Genomic DNA, 16,107 nt, shown 5'->3' on the forward strand with positions numbered 1-16,107 from the left:
AGGATTGCAGTGTTACACAGAAATGAATATTAGTAACCTCAGATATGCAGATGACACCACCCTTATGGCAGAAAGCAAAGAACTGAAGAGCCTCTTGATGAAAGAGGAGAGTGAAAAAGTTGGCTTAAAGCTCAGCATTCAGAAAACTAAGATCATGGAATCTGGTCCCATCACTTCATGCCAAATAGATGGGGAAACAATGGAAACAGTGGCTGACTTTATTTTGGGGGGCCCAAAATCACTGCAGATACTGACTGCAGTGATGAAATTAAAAGACGCTTGCTCCTTGGAAGAAAAGTTATGACCAACCTAGACAGCATCTTAAAAAGCAGAGACATTACTTTGCCAACAAAGGTCCATCTAGTCAAAGTGATGGTTTTTCCAGTAGTCATGTATGGATGTGAGGACTATAAAGAAAGCTGAGCGCCAAAGAATTGATGCTTTTGAACTGTGGTGTTGAAGAAGACTCTTGAGAGCCCCTTCCACTGCAAGGAGATCCAACCAGTCCATCCTAAAGGAAATCAGTCCTGAATATTCATTGGAAGGACTGATACTAAAGCTGAAACTCCAATACTTTGGCCACCTGATGTGAAGAACTGACTCATTTGAAAAGACCCTAACTGACTCATTTGAAAAGACCCTGATGCTGGGAAAGATTGAAGGTGGGAGAAGAAGGGTTCAACAGAGGATGAGATGGTTGGAAGGCATCACTGACTCGATGGACATGAGTTTGAGTAAACTCCAAGAATCAGTGATGGAGAGGGAAGCCTGGCGTGCTGTGGTCCATGGGGTCATAAAGAGTCAGACAGGACTGAATGACTGAACTGAACTGTTTATGACCCTTTGGAGTGTAGCCCACCAGACTCCTCTGTCGATGAGATTTTCCAGGCAAGAATACTGGAGTGGATTGCCATTTCCTTCTCCAGGGAATCTTCCCAACCCAGGAATTGAACCCGCGTCTCCTGTGTCTCCTGCATTGAAGGTGGATTCTTTACTCACTGAGCCATCGGGGAAGCTCAAAACAAAGATTATCCAAACTTAAACAAAAAAAGTTATGAAGAAATGAAACATGACAGACTGATATGATTGGGTCAACAGAGACAGAAGACAGCAACACTAGGAGGGGAGTCAGAAAGTTCTAGAACATTTGAAAGGATCTGAGGAGCAAAGAGTCGTGGAGGAGACAAAGGCAAGGGCAAAGGCCAGAGGCAGGGACAAACAGTATGTTGGAGTAATAGCAAGCAGAGTCAAGGAAGAGACTGGTGCTGGATGACTCGGAGAAATGAGTACACAGGGTCTTGAGCCCTCAGTGAAAGAGTCAGAGTTTTTATTCTAGGTACAATGGGAAACCATCAAAGACTTTTTGTTGTTGTTGTATTATTATATTTTATTATAAATAATAAAATACACATAAAATTTACCAACTAACCATTTTTAAGTGCATTGTTCAGTGGTATTAAGTACATTCATATTGTTGAGCAACCATTACCTCCATCCATCTTTGGAACTCTTTGCATCTTATAAAACTGAAACTCTCATCAGAGGCTTTTAAGCAAAGCAGTGACATGATCTGATTTATGTGTTTAAAAATTAACTTGCTTGCTTGGTAGAGAATTGATGGTAGGGAGGCAGCAGGATTAGGAGTTTGTTGAAACAGATGGATTCAGGATACACTTTGGGGACGTACCTGACATGATGGCTGCTAAATCGGATGTGAGCATGAGATATAGAAAGAAATGAGGAGGGGAGTTGACTTCCAGATTTCTACATCTCCAGTGTCTAACCCACAGAAAATAGTCAAGGTTTATCTCATAAACTAGTGAATATTGATTTACCACTTAAAACAGAAGTCGTTTTTCCTAGAGAACCAGGAAAACTGAAATGAAAACTATCATGGAAGAAGGTCATCTCTGTTGAGAGGCCTCGCTGTTAGTGCTGTGTCCTTGCAACTTGGATAAATTCTACACAGTTAGTTTGTGAAAACATTATATGCCTAATTCTAACATTAACATTAAAAGCTAATCCTTGTAGATGTTTATAAGTGAAACTTTATTAAGCATTTTATATATTTTATTTCATGTCTCTCCTAAATCAATAGGCTTTGAGACTATGGTGCTGTGGGCTACCACTCCAGAAACAACAATGTCTACATAGATTTGATGTTTTTGAGATGGTATGAACCCTCTAATGCCCATCCTTAGACTAATCTTAGGTCTAAAAAACCTGCTTTACTTAGCATGAGTTGTTACTGTAATCATTATAAGAACCTAAACTTAATTCATTTAAGTTTGAATTTTGCAATAAGGAGCTCATGATCTGAGCCACTGTCAGCTCCAGGTCTTGTTTTTGCTGACTGTACAGACCTTCTCCCTTGTCTGCTGCAAAGAATATAACCAATCTGATTTCAGTATTGACCATCTGGTGATGTCTGTGTGTAAAGTCAACTCCTGTGTTGTTGGAAGAGAGTGTTTGCTATGACCAGTGCATTCTCTTGGCAAAGCTCTGTTAGCCTTTGCCCTGCTTCATTTTGTCCTCCAAGGTCAAATGTGCCTAGTACTCCAGGTATCTCTTGACTTCCTACTTTTGCATTCCAATTCTCTATGATGAAAAGGACACCTTTTTTGGTGTTAGTTCTAGAAGGTCTTATAGGTCTTCATAGAACCATTCAACTTCAGCTTCTTCAGTATTTGTGGTTGGGGCATAGACTTGGATTATTGTGATGTTGAATGGTTAAAAGGACAGAAACTGTAAGGATCTAACTGAAGCAAAAGATATTAAGAAGAAGAGGCAAGAATACACAGAAGAACTGCACAAAAACGGTCTTAATAACTGGGATAACCACAATGGTGTGGTCACTCACCTAGAGCCAGACATACTAGAGTGGGAAGTCAAGTGGGCCTTAGGAAGCATTGCTCCGAACAAAGCTAGTAGAGGTAATGGAATTTCAGCTGAGCTATTGAAAATCCTAAAAGATGATACTGTTAGAGTGCTGCACTCAATATGCTAGCAAATTGGAAAACTCAGCAGTGGCCAAAGGACTGGAAAAGGTCAGTTTTCATCCCAATCCCAGAGAAGGGCAATACCAAAGAATGTTCAGATGTGAAAGTGTTAGTCACTCAGTTGTGTCTGACACCTGGACTATAGCCTGCAGCACAAGGACTGTAGCCCACCAGTCTCCTCTGTCCATGGGATTTCCCAGGCAAGAACACTGGAGTGGGTAGCCATTCCTTTCTCCAGGAGATCTTCCCGACCCAAGGATTGAACCTGGGTCTCCTGCACTGCAGGCAGATTCTTTATCATCTGAGTCACCAGGGAAGTCTACAAGAATGTTCAAACTACCATACAACTGCGTTCATTTCACATGCTAGCAAGGTAAAGCTCAAAATCCTTCCAGCTAGGCTTCAGCAGTACATGAACTGAGAAATTTCACTTGTACAAGCTGGATTTAGAAAGGGTAGAGGAACCAGAGGTCAAATTGCCAACATCCACTGGATGATAGAAAGCAAGAGAATTTCAAAAAAAATCTACTTCTGTTTCATTGACTATGCGAAAGCCTTCGACTGTGTGGATCACAACTAAGATTGCCAAGAGAAAACCTTAGATATGCAGATGATACCACCCTAATGGCAGAAAGCAAAGAGAAACTAAAGAGTCTCTTGATGAAGGTGAAAGAGAAGAGTGAAAAAGCTGGCTTAAAACTCACCAGTCAAAAAACTAAGATCATGGCATCCAGTCTCACCACTTTATGGCATATAAATGGGGAAACAATGGAAACAGTGACAGATTTTATTTTCTTGAGCTCCAAAATCACTGCAGATGGTGGCTGCAGCCATGAAATTAAAAGATGATTGCTCCTTGGAAGGAAAGCTATGGCGAACCTAGACAAAGTATTAAAAAGTCAAGACATCACTTTGCTGACAAAGGTCCATATAGTCAAAGCTATGGTTTTTCCAGTAGCCATGTACAGATGTGAGAGTTGGACCATAAAGAAGGCTGAGCGTCAAAGAACTGATGCTTTCGAACTGTGGTCCTGGAGAACATTCTTCAAAGTTCCTTGGACTGCAGAGAGATCAAACCAGTCAATGTAAAGGAAATCAATCCTGAATATTCATTGGAAGGACTGATGCTGAAGCTCCAATATTTTGGCCATCTGATGGGAAGAACTGACTCACTGGAAAAGACCCTGATGTTGGGGAAAACTGAAGGAGGGAGGAGAAGAGGACAACAGAGGATGAGATGGTTGGATGGCATCATGCAACTCAATGGACATGAGTTTGAACAAACTCAGGGAGATGGTGAAGGACAGGGAAACACTGTGTGCTACAGTCCATGGGGCTGCAGAGAGTTGGACATGACTTAGCAACTGAACAATAAAACTTTATTAGCCTAACCCTGACGCCTTTGAAGAGATGCTTCAAAGTTTACCTGAAGAGATGCTTCAGAGTTTACCTTCATTATTGTCCACAATAAATTAGTTATCAAGAGCCAATATTAATATATGGGACTTTCCTAGTGGTCTAGTGGTTAAGATTCTATGCTTCCACTGCTGGGGGCACAGGTTTGATCCCTGATCGGGAACTAAGATGCCGCACGCCGCATGGCTGGGCCAAAAGGAAAGAAACTTTAAATAAAGAACCAATATTAATTAAAGAATATTTTCCCATCTTTACCAAAACTATTATTGAAAGCATTATATTTACATGAAGTGATTCAAGATGCTTTTCATAAGAACCTACTTGAAAAAAAAAAAAAGAACCTACTTGATAAATAAATTCCTCCTATAATTCATTTCTAGGAGGAAAAAATTACCTTAAAAACTGATCTTTCATTTTAAAAAACCAAACCAGTAGAGTTGTGGTAATACCATCTTATTCTTTCATCTACTCCCAGCTAGTAGTTAAAATTTAGTGTTCCATTATCATAATTCTATCACCTAGATTTCCCCCTTCTGTGCTTGAATCATAATATATGTATTGTGAGCATTTCAAATATTCTTTTTAATGTGGAATGTAAATTATATATTATCACGTACAAACTTTGTCCTATTTCATAAGCACATTATCTGCCATCCTCCATGATTCTTTACTAAAGAGGAAGAAATAGATTCTAAGGTCACACAGAATAAATGACAGGCTATGTAATCAGAATATCTGCATTCTAGACCCAGGTCCAGGCTTCCCTGGTGGCTCAGATGGTAAAGAATCCGCCTGCAATGCAAGAGACCTGGGTTTGATCCCTGGGTTGGGAAGATCCCCTGGAGGAGGGCATGGCAACCCACTGCAGTATTCTTGCCTGGAAAATCCCCATGGACAGAGGAGCCTGGTGGGCTACAGTCCACGGGATCAAAGAGTCGGACATGACTGGGTGACTAAGCACAGATGCAGGTCTGCCACTCACCCTGCAGTGACCTTAGCAGAAATCACCTAAATTTCTTGGAGTCTCAAATTTTTGTCTCTAAAATTGAGTTGAGATACACATCACTCAGGGTTACACTAAGAACTAAGATTATGCATGCAAAGAATTTCTTTCATGGCATGTACAAGCAAAGAAGGACAAGGAGGAAAAACAGCAGCACCTACCTGTTTGGTAGTAAGGAAATGGTTAACAACCCATCCTTGCTCTGTCTACTGATGAAATAGTGAAAGATTACAGGTTGACAGATTTTTTAGGGGGTGCCCAGAAAAGCAGTGGGCACCAACTCTCCTCTGACCTCACCCCATCCAGTCCCACAGATGCTACTGCCATGAGATTCTCAGGCAGTCACCTAAAGGTGATGAACTGTGGCTAAGGACAGAGAATGAGTGTTAGGGGGCTGTTAGATGAGCTAGCATGGGCTGGGCCAGATGGTTTAGCTGTGTTGGCTAGGATAATGCATTTTTCTTCTTTTACACTTTCAATCATGGTTCAGGGTTAGGTTCTATAATTCATGGACCTTAGAACGAGAAACATCACATTGCTTTGTGTGTCCCACTCATCACACAGGGGAAACGCAATCCTTGTCCGGGTCATGATGTACAGTAAAATCTACAGGACTAATTAATGCTGTTACTTACAGACAAGGATGGATGGGGCAATTTAGGGGCTTTAAGCATTCGGTAGTGGGACTTCCCTGGTGGTGATTATGACTTTGCCTCCCAATGCAGGGGATGTGTGTACGATTCCTGGTTGGGAGCTAAGATCCCATATGCCTTTGGGCCAAAAAAACAAAACATAAAACAGAAGCAATATAATAACAAGTTCAATAAAGAATTTTAAGATGGTCCACATCAAAAAAATCTTAAAAAACCAGTTCAGTAGTGAAGTCATATTCAGAGTTAAGGTTAATGAAGACAAAATAATTAGCAAAGTCAGAAAACCATTTAGACTCTAATCAGGAGAACTCATCTTTAGTCCCCCATTTTTGTTTCATTTCCTAATTAAAAATAATTGTTTTAAAATTGTAGTTGATTTACAATGTTGCATTAGTTACAGGTATACAGCAAAGCGAATTAGTCATACATATACATGTATCTACTCATTTTAAGGTTCTTTCCCACACAGGTCATTACATACTATTGAGCAGAGTTCCCTGTGCTATACAGTAAGGTCCTTATTAGTTATCTATTTTATATATAGTAATGTGTACACGTCAATCCCAATCTCCCAGTTTATACCTTCCCACTCTTCCCCCTGGTAACCATAAGTTAGTTTTTTACATATATGACTCTGGTCCCACATTTTAAACAGGCTTATGGCCTTGACTGGACTTCCCTGGTGGCTCTGATGGTAAAGAATCTGCCTGCAGTGCAGGAGACCCAGGTTTCATCCCTGGGTCGGAAAGATCCCCTGGAGGAAGAAATGACAACCATTCCAGTATTCTTGCCTGGAGACTTCCATGGACAGAGGAGCCTGGCGGGCTACAGTCCATGTGGTCACAAAGAGTTGGAGATGACTGACTAACACACACACACAGCCTTGGCCAAATGACCTGTGCTTGCTGGGCCTCGGTTTCCTCATCTGTAGAAGAAGTTGATCTAAAGGATCTCTAAGGTCCTTTCCAAGTGCAAAACACTTTAACGTGTCTTTTAAAAGACATGCACATGTCCCAACAAAGTTTTCACTTCTTTGCCGCTTGGACAGATGAGTCTGAGAAGTGTCCCAGTGGGAAGGAGGCCTAGGCACCTGCAGCAGTGGTAGTACCATCTTCATTGACACTCTTTGTACTGGCTGCCTCCCTTCCCCTGTCCCTGCTATTACTGCCTAGGACCACCTCTCAAATAAACTGCTTACAAAAAGAAAAAAAATCTATACTTCAAATTCCGATCAAGAGTACTTACATTATAAAGTGGTAAGAGCATGGGCATGTGGGCATTGGAGCTCAGACTGAACTGGGTCTGATTTCCGATGCTGTGTCTAACCACATGATCTTGGACAAGTCACTCAACTTCTATATGCATCAGTTTTCTTGTCTATACACTAGAAACACTACCATCCTCCTAGTAGGGCTTCTGTGAAGATTAAATAAGATAAGGCACATTAGAATTTAGCAAAGTGCCTGGCATACAGCAAGTGTTCAATAAATACTATTATTAGAAAATGTATTTTTATTTTTCACATTTTATGTTTGGTCTTTTTTCACTAACCTGTTATAATGTTTCAGAAAGTAATTATCATACCACTATAACAAACATTTGAATCTAGAATAAATTATACCTTGCCTAATTCAACTTACCAATTTAATAACACTAAGAAATTGATCAAGTTTAACTGATTCTAGCTAACGCTAGCCTTTGTATCTTTGCTTTCAATCTTTATGGAAGTCATTTAAGGGAGGTAGGAACCAGCTCTAGGTTCTATGTATGGGTTCACATTATTAAAATAAGCTTAAATATTATATGGATACTAAAAGCCTAATTTAAAATAAGAAGTAGAGTTGACTATGTACCATTAGTATGGTATGCTAAGCAAAGGAAAAAAAATCTACATGTACTCTGATTTTTACAATCTAAATGGCAAAGTTTCACTTGTTTTTATTAATGAGGTGCATAAAATACCTACAGAGGCAAAGGTTCTGACAATCTACTATGAAACAGCATAAATGATTATAGTCTAACAGCTGTAATTAAAATAAAAATACTGCTGCAATTTTGACTGGTTCTGGTTGATTAATCAAAAAAAAAACTGAAGAATCAAAAAATTATATATATACCATAAATATGTACTTTACCTTAAGACATATTAATAAGCACTAATTTCCCAGTTTTCCAAAGTAGTTTCAAGATTTCCCTTGAGGAAGAATTCCTGCCCAATATTTTTCTCACATAAACCATAGTCAGAATTTATTTTCTACAATTCTCACTTTTAGTGTTCTATGTGGACTGAGAACTAAAAAACAAAAAGAAAACAAACAGAAAAAAATTGCAAAGCAAGCTTAGGATATTATCTCTCAAGCTTTCAAAATCTCTCCAATTCTTTACAGTTCTCCTGCCTACTTTTTAAGTTACTCGCTTTAAAGGAAACTTTCCAAAGAACAAACATTCTCTTCACAGGAATAAAACTCTTTCCTTTTGTACTTTTATAGATTTACACACATTTAAATTACCTAATCACAATAACAAGCGTAACTGACATCAATAGGCTTGCAATAAAGACAGTCACTGACCCAGTCGTAGGAGCAGGGAACAGGCTACTCGAAGCCCATATTCATCATATCTGGGCAGCATTTGGTGTATTTTACGGAGAAATGAACAAGGGCTCATAGGGTCAACCAGTTAGACGTCAAGAAGATTATCTTTATATTAGGATGTGTGCATGCTAAGTCACTTCAGTCGTGTCCAACTCTGTGACGCTATGGACTGTAGCTCTCCAGGCTCCTCTGTCCATGGGATTCTCCAGGCAGGAATACTGGAGTGGGTTGCCATGCCCTCCTCCACGGGACCTTCCCGACCCAGGTATCGAACCCCTGTCTCTTATGTCTCCTGCATTGGCAGGCGGGCTCTTTACCACTATTTTCACCTCGGAAGCCCCATATTAGGATGAATCATATGTAACTGCCAATATTCAAGTGGTTTTTCCTAGAGAAATGTCAACTGAATATGTTCAACCTAATATATTTCTATTTTTTAACTGTAAAAATATTGACTATACTTAATGTTTAATATTATATCTATTACCCCCTTGCTCCTCCCTTTGAACAATGGAGGTTGTGGTTCTTACACTTCACTTTTTAAATTCCACATTTGCTCAGGAATAAGTTATTCTATAAGCAGTCACTTGACATTGGTTTCCTAAGAATGTGATTTCTATTTTCTTTCTTTCTTCAGGTTAAAGTCTCACTTCTTAGAATTTCAAAGAAATTTTTCAAAGACTGAAGGTATAAGAATATGCCTTGCAGCGAATTGCAGGATAAAAGCAGAGGGTCTAATGTGTGAGGTCAGCATTTGTTTGCTTCTCAGACACACATCTTTGGGCTTGTAGGATCCAGCACAGCACTGTCTGCCTAGAGAAGAAGGCAGGAAGTGGTAAGAAGAGGACTGAGCAGAGAAGCCCTGGACAGACTAAGGGTAAGACCCCGTGAGATACAAGCAGCCTTTCCTTCTGTTCTGTCTGTGTTATGCCATGTAACTATAATAAGCAAACAAATACATCATAAATGTGCTATTAAGACAAAAATCCCACAATTTGGGATGGAAAGGAAGGAGACAAAGGAACGGGGGGCTGTTTTTAGATGAGGGACAACTTGCCAAACCCTCTTTTTCTAGTTCTCATATTTCTACAACTGACCCTAAAAAGTCTAAAATAAGGTTTATGTTTATGGTTGTCCTTAAGTATTATTAAGTATTAGTCGCTCAGTCCTGTCTGACTCTTTATGATCCCATGGACTGTAGCCCGCCAGGCTCCTCTGTTCATGGGATTCTCCAGGCAAGAATACTGAGTGGGTTGCCATTCCCTTCTCCAGAAGATCTTCCCGACCCAGGGATTGAACTAAGGTCTCCAGCATTGCAGGCAGATTTTTTTTTTTACCATCTTAGCTACTTGGAACCTCACAAAACTAGTGTTGGATATCAGAACTCTAGTGTCTTAAGAGAAACCCTCTAAATAATCAACCCACAAAGTTAGTATACTAAGGCGGAAGAGCCTGAATGTTGTAACTATACTTGGGTTTAAATCCTGGCTGCACACTTGTAACCCTGGACCCTTACTGAGCACACTTTCTGCTTCTTCACCTGAGCACTTTTCTTCACTTTTCTGCACCCATGTGTGCTATAAGGATTCTGGTGCAGACCTTGCTGTCTGCAGACAATTCATGAGAAAAATGCATAGAAAGTGCCTGACTGCGACTATTGACTGATACCTAAAAGATGCCCAAACTTTTCCCCTCATAATCGTTAGCAAGAGTGTGCATTCTATAAACAGTTGGCACAAGCTCATTTTCTGTTCCCAAATTATTGTGTACACTGAGCATAATCAAGATATCTCATGTAAACAGTGAAGGGAGCTGTCCTTTCCAGGGTCAGATAGAGAAAAGAGATAAAGCTCCACAGGAGAGGGAGAGGTTCCAGAATGATGAAGTTGCAAGTGCAGAGGGGTGCTTTCGAAATACAAATCTGAACAGGTCCCTTCCCTTCTTAAAGGGCTCCAAAGCACCCCCATTGCCTGTAGGATAAAATCCAAAATTTTTACTAGGTGAAACGCAGCCTTCAGTAAGCCGAGCATGCTTAGCAACCTCCTATCACACCCTGCTCTGCAGTGATGTTTCCAGTGTTTCCAGTTCTCTGAATGCACCACAGCCTGAATTTGACTTCCAGCCCTCAGCCCCTCTCTACTTCCAGCGTTCCTTCTTTCAGCTCAGAAGGGCAGTTTTGCCTGCCTTCCCGTTTGGCTTCCCCCATGCTCTGTTTGTGTTAATTGCAGTTTTTCACACTGTACTATATTTACCTCCCTTGAACCCACACAGACCTGGACGAGCTTCAGCATCCTGCCAACCACTTTGCCTGATGCAAACCTGACACTCAGATGTTTACTGAATTTGAACTTCTGCAATTCCCAAATTTTGGCTGAGTTTGACTCTATACTTAATATTGGAGGAAACAAAGGAGCTGGGCTGCTGGTGGTCAAGGCCTGTGGCTGCTTCTCCAAGTGGATGCAGATTTGTCTTTAACAAGGCAGTCTTACAAGTTATATGTTATATGGTAACTTAGTTCATCTGAATAATGGAAATATCTATCTCTTTGGACATATTTATCACCAATAAAAAGGATAATTTTACTTGTCGAGGCAATAACATGTGCTTTTGATATATCTAAATCAGTTTGATTCAGCCACTCAGTCGTGTCTGACTCTTTGCGACTCCATGGACTGCAGCACACCAGGCTTCCCTGTCCATCATCAACTCCCAGAGCTTACTCAAACTCATGTCCATTGAGTTGGTGATGCCGTCCAACCATCTCATCCTCTGTCGTCCCCTTCTCCTATCTAAATCAATTAGGAGTAATTAAAAACCTCAATTTTAAAAATAGACTGATCCTATAAAGTGCATGGGTGTTCAGCTTTTCATAATGTGAGTAGTCCAAATTGGATGAGTCCAGTTTTGTTTATGGGATGCTTCTTTCCCTGCTTTATGATGTATTTTATTGAAATTCAAGATCAGTTCTCAATTTAACATGCTACTACATATCAGTTCAGTTAAATCACTCAGTCGTGTACGACTCTTTGCGACTCCATGAACCGCAGCAGGCCAGGCCTCCCTGTCCATCACCAACTCCCAGAGTTTACCCAACTATATATACAAAGGCTCCAAAATTCTTCCATATTCTAAAGCTGATGTTTGCACATGTAGCACACCAAGAAGAATAAACAATTAAACAGATTAGAAAAAGTCTTATTTCTTCAACTCAAATAGTAATTACCTGAAGACAGAGGCTTTCTTTTATGTACATTCCATTGCCTAGCATAAAGAAACAAATCCCAATTTGTACAATGACATATCTGCAAAGGTAAGCAGTACTGCAATGTGAGTTGTTTATAATTATTGCTAATACACCTATCCAACAACAGAGGATTAGTTAAGGAAATCATATTATAATTATTGGGATAAATGCAAATAATAGGAGTTTTAGAAATTATAAGAAAAATGCTTACTATATATTACAAGGAAAATATAAAATATTAAAACTCTATATGTAGTATGACAGAGGAAAATATGTATTTAAAAAATGAGAGAGACAAAGGTAAAATGGCAAAATGTTTACTGTGGTAGAATCATGCTCGGGGGCAGAAATTCTCTTTTTGGCTCCCCAATCTCACCACTTTAACACCTTCCAGTTTTCTTTTCTCCTCACCTCAGACCTCCCCAAGCACAGCCAGTTATTCTTCAACAATGCCTTTCAGGATTAATCCATGCCCACATCACCTTACACAGAGGTTTTGAGAAAAGATTCCCATTTAGCCTGTCTTCAGAATATCCAACTATCATATCTACTGTCAGAATAAGATAGTTATTCTACTTCTAAATTATCTACTGTGGTAATCTCTTCATTTATGTTTTCTGCATTTTTATGTATGTGTTATATTTGTCAGTAAAATTGGGGTTTTCATGTAACTCACTGTGGTTTCATATCTTATTTTGCTAGGATAAGGTTAGGATTCATGATTCTCTGTTGATATGGTCCTTATTCATTACACTTCTAAGTGGAATGTTGAGCTGGGATAGGCGGGTTTCAGCAATGTAGCTGACAGAGGCCAACTCCTCTTCTTCCGCATTGTCTGCCAGCTCCCCTATGTTTACTGAAACAAACTCCCTAACATTCTCTAAAACCCAGCTTAAAAACTTTCAAGTTTTCTATCATCATCCAACCCACCCAATATATGCTACCTTAATTCATCTTGTATCATATCCTGCAACCATTTATCAAGCTGATACTAGTTGCAAGGCTTGAAAAGTTAGCCTTACTTTGTTTACAATCTTTCTATGGACCATGACTATTGATGAAAGAAGCTAACCAACAACAAAAAAATGATATAAGTGATAAACAAATGTTCAGGAGTGGGGAAGAGGGAGACTAGTAAAGAGAAGAGGGGAACAGAGGTGAGAATGAGGAAGGCTAGAAGGAAGAGACAAGGTAAAAGCTGAAAAGAGGTTTCAGATTGGGAAAAGTGTGATCTGAGACACAACCTCTGAGTTTTGCACCTGGGTGACTATGATAAAGGGGAGGGAAGCTAACATAACTGGTGTTAACTAGAAATGCTTTGGCATAAAGCAAGACAAATCCAAATGAAATACAGTAAGTCCCCTACAAACGACCAAGTTCTATTCCAAGAGTGTTTGTAAGTCCAACAGAGTTAGTACTATATTGTAATAGGTTTATAATACTTCTCACACAAATAATAAATAAAAAACAAACACACAAAAAAAAACACAAAGAAAATGTGTACAGTTGTACAACAGCTGGCATACATGGGTTGGCATCAAGTAAACAGGCAAGAAGAGTCACTGACTGGAGGAGGGAGAAGAGATGGGAGATGATAGAACTGAAGTATCATCAGCAAAAGGAAATGGAGAGCAAGCTGCTATTTCATTCACACCTGACGTTGATGGCGCAGATTGTTTCTTGCGGGAACCAGATGCACACTTGCACCTTTGAAAGTTCACAATCGGGAAGGTCCTTCATATGAAGGGGACTTGCTGTATTACAATATGCACTGATAGATGCTACACTCAAACTGAATAAGATCCATGGAAACCACAGAATTTAAGGCGAGTAAGTAGCAGTGATAACCTAAGTAACAAAATTCTATGAAAGGGAAACCTAAATGAGTACAAAGTTACACAAGAAGGAAAAAAGGAACCAGAGAATGAGAGCCTGGTCAGTGAAGCATGAAACAGCACAGGACTTCAGGAAAGTCAGAGAAGAAAGAAAGGAACTCTAGGTGAGTGGGTACCCACAGAGGTTGTTACCAGCCTCAGCCCTGGACCAGAGCCCCTGAGTTCGCATCTCAGTTGGAATCTCCTCCTGCTACTTGTGTGCCTTTGGGCAAGTTCCTGTGTCTCAGTTCCCTTAACTGAAAAAGGATCATGTTTTCACTTATTTACTCCATAGGGCTGCTGTAAGAATTAACAGATTTGATACAAGTTCTTAGAACAGTGCCAGACCAAGAAGCATTCAATACATGTCTGCCACTGGGGGTGGAGGGGATTTTTTTTTAATCCTCAGTGACCTAGAGGGGAACAATTTCAAGCCAGCAGTAGAAACAAAAACTACAAAGTAAGGGAATTAACAGTCAAGTGACGGGCAAGAAGACTGGGGACAATCAAAAGTATGATGACTCTTTCAAGGCAGTGAAACAGAGCGAGAAAGAGTAACCTGAGAATATAGGGTTAAGTGAAAAAGCTTTTCGAGGGAATAGATCAGTAAGAGGAAAAAGGCTTGGTCGCCAAAACTATTCTTCAGTCGTTGTGGGGCTTGTTTTCCCCAAGCTGGACAGGGGTAGAGACCAGATCCTTCCTGTCCCAGCCTTCCCCAGGGAGCTCTAAAGAACGCTCCCTTGGCATCCGGTAAGTTTGAATCAGCGCTGGTTGATCAGGGGGGAAGGCCCATTTTCTAACCAACGATACCTCGGAAGATGAAACAACAGGCTTTCCGATTTCCATCTCCGGCACGACCTGTTCTACCGCTCTGTACTCACCACTGTCCTCAGCCAGCAGCCGCTGCCGGGACAGGATGCAGTTCAGGGAGCCAAAAAGCAAGAGCAGCTCCCCGAGTTAATTCTGGCCTCGAGGACACACAAAAAGCACCCCTGAGGGGAAAGAAGCGGAAAGACAGGGGCTCGGGCAGGCGGGGTAGGGGTAGGCTGTGGCGAGCAAGGCCAGATCCCGGAGCTGGGAAAATGACCTCGGCGGTCAAGGTCGAGGAGGTCCCTCTTCCTCCCCGTCCCACCAGCAAGCACCTTTGTCCTCCCGCCTGGAACAGCGGGGCCCAGTGCCCCGGGAAAGCCAGGGGAGGGCTCAAAACCCAGGGACGGCGGGGACCACCGTCCCTGTGCGATGCTGGCGGGGTGAGGGGGGGGTTTGGGGAGCTCCCAGGGAGGGCGCAGGTGAGCTCCGCGGCCCCGCCCGCCGGCGGGAAGGGCTTTGACCCTGGGCACTCGCCGGCGTCGCGGCCACAACTTCCGAAGCGCCCCCCAGAGTCCAGGCAGGGCCTGGCCGGGCTCCCGAGTCTTTCGGACCCGGATCCCACTCCTCGCGCGCCGCGCCCAAGTTCCTTCCACTAGGCTGCCCTCGATCCCCCCGTCCTGGGGTCATCTCCCTCTCCTCCCCATCTCTCCTCCTCTGCGCCCCGGAAAAGTTAGGCCCCGGCCCCCCGGCTGGGAGCCCTGCACTCACCCCGCGAGGAGCGGAGCCGAAGCGCCTGGGCGCGCGAGCAGAGGGCGGCGGCGGGCGGCGGCGCGAACGCGGAGCTCCTCACAGCGGCCCCTGCTGCCTTGGCCGCCGACTAAGCTGGGAAAGGGGCGGAGGCGGCCGGGGTGTCACCTGCCCGCTCTCCCACCCTGCCGCGTGACGCCGCGCAGCGCCGCCCCCTGCCCGCCCTCCGCGGCCGCCAGGTACCCGCGATGGGGCGCGGGGAGGAGCTGCCCGCTGGGAAGGACCGGTTGGGAGGTGCGCGCGGCCTCGGGCGCCCATCCTCCGCCTGGCTCGGCGCCCCGCCGCTCGCATCGCCGCTGGGACCGGGGACCGAGGGTTGCTCGGCAAGATCGGTTCTGACCTCTGGACATTTCTTTCTGAGCACAGATGTCATCACCTGAGGTCATCTCGAGGCTTAAATAATAAAGGTTTAAATAATGTGAAAACTGTTGTCAAGCATGACTCAGGATTAAGTTGCAGAAAAATCTGAAATGAGGGAAACCTGGCCGAGGATGAGGCTGGCGGCGGAGTGGTAGAAAAAAAAGGGAGTTCTCGCTCCTGAAAAGGCTCTTTCGGAGGATTAATTCATTGCCTAAAATGGTGACCAGACCCGATGGCCGTGAGAGGCCCAGTGCGGGTCAGCCCCACCCCTACTTATTAAAAACTAGAGTTGCGGCAAATATTGGGGAGCGAAGGGGACTATTAGAGCAATGAAGAGGAAATCGTAT

The 16,107-nt window shown here is 42.4% G+C and overlaps 1 protein-coding gene across 3 annotated transcripts in view; it reads right to left on the bottom strand.

Annotated features, from left to right (window-relative positions):
• The window catches only part of ELOVL7 (ELOVL fatty acid elongase 7), a 77,836-nt gene extending 62,174 nt beyond the window's left edge, over positions 1–15,662 (bottom strand). Inside the window, exon 1 of one of the 3 annotated variants that reach the window (XM_086362589.1) lies at positions 15,362–15,662. The gene's annotated coding sequence lies outside the window, so the exon portion shown is untranslated. The remainder of the gene's footprint in view (positions 1–15,361) is intronic. The other 2 variants (XM_086362590.1, XM_086362591.1) reach the window with 2 other exon arrangements.
• Between the last annotated feature and the right edge of the window lie 445 nt (positions 15,663–16,107).

The sequence above is a fragment of the Bos grunniens genome, chromosome 20 (genome assembly GCF_055505025.1).
Source record: "Bos grunniens cultivar Pamir isolate PY7600 chromosome 20, Bosgru_T2T1.0, whole genome shotgun sequence".
NCBI classification, from domain to species: Eukaryota; Metazoa; Chordata; class Mammalia; order Artiodactyla; family Bovidae; genus Bos; species Bos grunniens.